The sequence below is a fragment of the Pan troglodytes genome, chromosome 9 (assembly GCF_028858775.2).
Source record: "Pan troglodytes isolate AG18354 chromosome 9, NHGRI_mPanTro3-v2.0_pri, whole genome shotgun sequence".
Classification (NCBI taxonomy): Eukaryota; Metazoa; Chordata; class Mammalia; order Primates; family Hominidae; genus Pan; species Pan troglodytes.
This window is the reverse complement of record NC_072407.2, coordinates 73,222,191-73,228,312: the sequence shown is the minus strand read 5'-3', so window position 1 is coordinate 73,228,312 and position 6,122 is coordinate 73,222,191. Positions and strand designations below refer to the sequence as shown.

Below are 6,122 nucleotides of genomic sequence, written 5' to 3'. Positions count from 1 at the left end.
GGGGATGGCCCAAGGGGTGTCCACTTGGGTGGAAGGCTGGCAGAGGCCTGCGTCCCTAGGGAAGTATTTCTTGGAGATAGCATAATGGCATCGGTCTTAAACCTTGCATTGAGATAGCCGAAAAGTGTTCACAATTGAACTGTGACCAGCTGTCTGGTCTATCTGCAGCGGTGGTTCTAGAAACCTAGGAAGGGGTGTTCCAGGGGTGGGAATCTGGTGAGAGGAGGGAAATATCCTGAGGATAGGTCTTTGAGCTGGGTTTGCAGGGTAAATACACCACTTTATTCAGATGACTTGCCTTCTTTGGTGGGGAGGGTACTGATGGACTGTTATGGAAAGGTAGAGCCCCCACCCCCACTCCCTGCAACCCAGGTCTTGCATCTGCCACCGGCCAACCCAAAGAACATCCGATTGTCCTGCTCACACCTCTCCCAGGCACCCCAGCTTCCATGCCAAACAAAGGATGCCTGCAGGATCCTGTCAGGGCGTCCTTCTTCCTGTTTTGGGGATTACAATTTTTTGATTGATTGACTCCTTTAGTCATTCAACAAATATTTTATCAAGTGTATGCTTAAGGAAGCAGCGACGAGAAAGACGTTTGCATAAGGCAGCCGCCCTCAAGGAGTTACAATATTTATTCCATGTGTGTCCTGAAATATTCAGGCCCCAAACACAACTTTTTTTTTTTTTTAACCTAAGTGCTTTTAAAGACTTCTTTGAAATGTGGGACAATTATGCAAGCAGAAAAAAAAAAGTATCTAGAGCAAATATTTAACTTTGCCTTTGGTATGTTGAAGTCACCAGCCCATGCAAACCTCTCAGGCATGTCCTGTAAGATAGACTGACTGACACACACACACACACACACACACACACACACACACTCTATGTAGGGGGCACAGTTAGGGGTTTGCATAATGCCGGGCTCCAGGGTTCTGGAGACAGTTCTACTCCACAGCTTGGACTCTGATCCCCACCCACCCCTTCCAGAATACTGGAAAACCCAGAACACAGAGACCTCAAGAGCTTACTCAGAAACACGCAGCTCGTAATGGGGGAGACTCCCAGTGAATGATTAAGGCCTTGAGAAAATCTATCAGCCGATGGCTCACACTGCGGCCACAGCTCCAAGCTCAGGACCCGCCCCTTTGGGCTTCCGCAAACCTAGCAATCCGGAGTCCTGGATAATAACAGGATTCCTGGAGTCTCCGGAGGGTGCCTTTGGCCTCTGGGATTCACCCGAGCCGTTGGCTTTTGCTCCCCCCACCCCACCCCCTGGCTTTTCTTGGCTTGGAGGGCAGCTGGCGGAGATACCGTTGTGCACCCCTGGGCGGAAGGCGCCCCAGAACTGGTGGCCTGGGCAGCAGACGCCGGCGTATCACCCGGGTACAAAGTTTTCATTTGCTCTGCAAACGTTTTGATGTGCAGGCGGCCTCTATTTCCGAATCCTATTATTATAAATACTCTGTGGCGGGAGCCAGCTGCGTTCGGGATAACCGTGCAGACCGAACCGGACTTTACAAAAATCAGGGACTTTCTCGTCCGCCGGCTTTGGCCAGGGAGGGGGAGGTCCGTGAGCCACGCAGCCCGGGGCGGGGCAGAGGCGGCCAGGGCGCCCCGCGGTCTCCCGGGGTTGCCACAACAGACCCCACGCGCGCGCCCGAGCCGCAGCCGCGGGCGGGAGCGGGATCGGGGCGGGGGACTGAGGTCCGCGGCGTGGGCGGGGGTGGGGGTCCAGGGCGGGTCGCCCGCGGGTCCTGGGCCGCACGCGTCCTTTCGGCGGCGAGAGGGCCCCTCCCCCACCCTCGCCGGAGCCAGCTCCCGCGCCGGGCGGGGCCGGGTCCTTCCCCACCCCCTGCACCTGAGCCGCGGCGGCGGCTCCCGCGCTCCGGCGGGGCTGGGCGCGGCGCCGCTCGGGTTCCCGCGGCCGATCCAGGTGTGCGCGGACGCTGGCGCTCCCGGGGGGCTCGGACCCGCCCCCGACTCGCCGAGCCAGGTGAGGCGGCGGCCGGGGACGCAGGGCGCGGGCCGGGGAGGACGGGAGGTGGCCCTTGGGCACCCGATCCTGCTCACTGACGGCATTTTGGTGGCATCTCGATTCTGGGAGCACCAACTACCGGATAAGCGCAGTCCTGGACCCAGAGAGGCTGGAGAGGTGGGCGCTGTGGGGAGGGAGCCGCGTGTCCAGGTGGGGGTCGATTTTCCGTAGAGAGCCCTTCCCCCTGCATGCCTTTCTTCCCGGGCAGGGGCCGGTGTCGAAAGCTTTGGAAGCGGCGTGGGGGCAGGCGCAGGAAGGAGCCCCCGCTTTATCTTCTGCGCGCACGGACCACGTTGTCTCTGGCGCGTCCTGCCCCTTCCTCTGGAACAGCGCGTGTGGCGCGACCTCCGCCGCTCTCCCGGGGTCTCCTTGCCCCGGGTCGCTGCCCGCCAGCCCTAGGACCCGGGCCAGCGAGCCCAGCGGAGGAGCCGGCGCGGGGCCGCCAGGTGGCGCGCGGGGGCGGAGACCCGAACCGTGGCCGCCAGGTCCCCCGAGACCCCGCTGCGGTCACCCTGGCCCTGCACGCAGAGCTCCCATCCAGGCGCGCGCGGCGGCAGCAGCAGCTGTCGCGGAGAGGCCGGGGCCGGCGCGCCTGGTACGGGCCCGGGGGTGGCGGGTCGGGCGCCCAGGTTCCGGGGGTCGCGCTGAGCCACAGCCGGGTGCCCGACCCCGGCCCGCAGTGCTCACCAGCTGGGATAGGGAGACCCGGCGGGCGCAGCCCGGCCGCCACCGTCCGTGAATTATGCAGGAAGCTGGCACCGGCGCGCTCGAGTTGATCAAGTTTCCCTGGCAACTTTCGCCCGGGCATCCCTCCTCCCCGGCGGCCGGGCAGCTCCGCCCGCCCAGCCCGCGGCCCAGGCGCCTCCACCGGGTGGCCCCGGCCCCGGGCGCCAGGCGCGGAGACCGCTCCCGGAGACGCCGACAGCGCACTCGTCACTTGGGCTGGAGCCGCCGGACTGAGCCAGCAGGTGCGACCACCGCAGCGGGCCTCGCCGCCCGGGTTCGGGGGGATGCGGGGGCTGGGGTGGACCTCGCCGCCAGGGTTCTGGGGCTTGGCGTGGGGGTGCAGCGCGGCGCCCTCCAGGCGGGTCTGCGTGCGGACACCCTGCTCGAGGTGGGTGGGCGCGTGGGCGAGGCTTGCCTTTCCGTGGGGCTGGAGCACCCAGAGGGAGAAAGGGTGGTGCAGGTGACCGTGGGTTTTCGCAGCCGATCTTTTAAAGGGGCTCGGGGCGCCTGGAACTGAGAAGGCGCTCGGGCCAGGCAGGTGAGGGGTGGGTGGTGGGGGGGGGGGTCAGGCGAAAGTACGTAGGGCTCTCGGGGGCTGGCAGCTGCTAGCAGGGGCCTGGGCGTCCTCAGAGGCCATCCGAAAATAAAGTGGTTTTCGGGTGGAAATTCGAGGTTGTAAATTGGATAGTTGAGTGACCTCTTTTTCGTTTGAAACTCAAGTTCGAACGTTAATGAGGCCAATCAGCTAATTAAGCTTCCAGATCCAGAGAGGTAATTTCGGAAGTCCCCCGGTGGGGGAGGGCGATTTGATCTCTACCTGGGATGTGGGCCTCGGTTTTGCAGACCCAGCCACAGGGAAGTTCTGCGCCCCTGGAAAAGGACCTGGCAGATTCAGCCTTAACCCCGGTGCCCTGCGGTCCGCATCACATAATTAGTGACGCCCTTCTATGCACTAGGAACCGAGCCTGGTGCCCCAGAGGGTTCAGCAGGTCCAGAACAGCCCCGGGCCGATTGCTTTTGGAGTTTTCCAACTACTTGTGAGTTGGAAACGAGGTTGAGGGTCCTAATAGGGTTGAGCCTGTGGGGGTGGAGTGAGGAGAGCGAGCTTGGCCCCCGTCTGGGTTCAGTGTTAATTCTGAGGGAAAGCCGTCGTGTCTGCTCTAAGAGGGGGATTGGTAGGTGGGAGCTGTGGGTTTCTATGCCGGATGTCACTGTCCTCTAAGGGGGCTTGAGGGAGACTCTTGTCCTGATAGGAATCTGGGTGTCCCAGTAGTGCCTGAATGATTCAGCTCCTGGGAAGCACTGTCTATATAAGGCCTCTGATTCCATTATTACACCCAGGAATTCCTCGTTTTCCTGGAAGGAAGAATTGGGTGGAAAGCTTGGTGCTTCTTTGGGTCCCTTTGGAAGGAGGTTGGAATTCAAGTATGAAAGGTAACTCTTTACGAGTAGGTGATTTCACCTATAAAGATGATCCCAGAGGGCTCGGTTGACAGCACTTGGCTGCTTTTAACAAATTAGATTCCCCCCCACCCCCGGGGAGGGGGGCGGTCTGTTGGGGGGATCTTTCTGCGTACTGTCTCCAAGTACAGTCTGCTATAGAAAACCGTATTCCTATTTGGGTGAGTTTCAAGATTTTCATTCATTCATTTCTTCATTCAGGTGCTTAGGGTTGTGTGCAGGGCCATGCTGGCTTCTAGGGGTCTTGGTCTAGGCCTGGGCTTGGGGAGCCAGGTGATATCAGATGTGAGTGCTGCCCAGAGGAAGGTAAAGGGATTCTGAGACCACATTGTATTTTATATTTCATTAGTGACGAGGAAAAGGATGGGAGAGAAAAACGGGCCGGGAATTAACCAGTATACAGAAACACACTCCTAAAAATGGCTCTTTATAGGAAGGCAGTGCTTTAGCATACTTGCCTTACTTCCAAATACGTAACAGAGTTGCAGACGAGAGAGTTCTGGCATCCCCGTCAGTCCTGATGAGGACTTTTCTAAAGTGGGGCTCAGCTTGGGAGTTGCTGCAGGGCCTGAGGTTGTGCCTCCTACTCTGAAAGAGTTCTGGGCCTGGACACCTGAGGTCTTACCTGCCTGCAATTCCAGCCTCCTGCTTTGTAAACTCAAGCCGGAGCTTTCACCTGGGGCTGTTGTACCTGGAGTCTGAGGGCCCCTCCTTAGGGCAGCAGGGAGGGTGTGGCTGAGAAAAGCCAGTGGAAATGGATGCGCACAGCCTCTTCAGGAGCCTCCACTTGTCCTGTAACTGGGACTGTGAGCCCCAGGGAGGGACCCTTGAGAATCTTCTTGCCTCCACATGACCTCCAGCAAAGTTCTTGACCCTCTCCGTTTCTATAGACTGGGGAATTTGTGGAAGAAAGGGAAGGAGAGGGGAGAAGGGAGGATCGCTCCAGACAAAGGCGGGTCTTTTCCATCTCTGGAATCCCCCACCCCTTGCCATCCACCTGGGCACCCGGAGAATGAATCACTTGTTGAGAGGCTGTAAGCATATTGAGTGCAGGGCTTGGAGCCTGCAGCCCCCCCAGGGCTAAGTGACCTTTGTGACTTGGCCACTGCACCTAACCTCCCACCCAAAATGAGAGGCCTGTCATTCTCTCATGGTCAGAGGATATCTAGGGTGTATTTGTTTCTTTCTGCGTGAATAATCATCTGAGGGCCTGCTGCCACATCCAAGCCTGGACTGGCCACAAGGGCTGCCTCCGGGAGCTTCTAGGATAATGGGGAGGAAGAGGCGTGACTGGACAGTCCAGTTAGTCCGTGTTGTGACAGGGCTTGTGATGGAGGTGACCATCGAGTGCTGCAGGGCATAGAAAGGGTCCCCAACCCAGCGTGGGGTGGGGTGGGGGTATACAAACCCTTGGAAGAGGTCCGGGTTGTTTGATTGCATCCTCCTGGGACTGAACATGGGCCTTTGGCAGAATGACCCAGTCCTTGTTCCCAGGGTGGGGACAGAGGCACCCGCTAGTCACAATAATAACGTCAGCAGCTGCAGCGCGGGTAGTGAGACTCTCATCGAGCATTTTCCTTTTGGTTGGCATTAGTGCCACACTCTTGCTATTTATTCCCTCAGTAAATCTCAGAAGTCCAATGAGCCAGCTCCGATTCATTACGATTCCCATTTCACAGATCAGAAGCTTGAAGCTCAGAGGAGTGAAGCCGCTTGCCTTAGCCCACACAGCTAGTGGGTAGGGGAGCCCTTGACCCCACACCGCCCGGTGGTTAAATGCACGCTGCCCAGCTGGAGAAAGCCGCCAGGCAGCGGTTAGAAAATTAGTCTTCTCGTTCCCGTGCTGTGAAATCGCGCTGCGGTCAGCAGGTGAAAACCAGTTTCTCATCATACTTCT

General features: G+C 58.9%; 1 protein-coding gene across 5 annotated transcripts in view; it reads left to right on the top strand.

The window, feature by feature from the left end:
* Positions 1-1,853: 1,853 nt before the first annotated feature.
* SHANK2 (SH3 and multiple ankyrin repeat domains 2) overlaps positions 1,854-6,122 on the top strand; it is a 695,443-nt gene continuing 691,174 nt past the window's right edge. For 4 of the 5 annotated variants that reach the window (XM_054662507.2, XM_054662506.2, XM_054662505.2 and 1 more), the window contains exon 1: positions 1,854-1,996. The gene's annotated coding sequence lies outside the window, so the exon portion shown is untranslated. Of the gene's footprint in view, positions 1,997-2,651; positions 3,007-6,122 lie in introns of those variants that run through there. The other variant, XM_054662502.2, reaches the window with a different exon arrangement.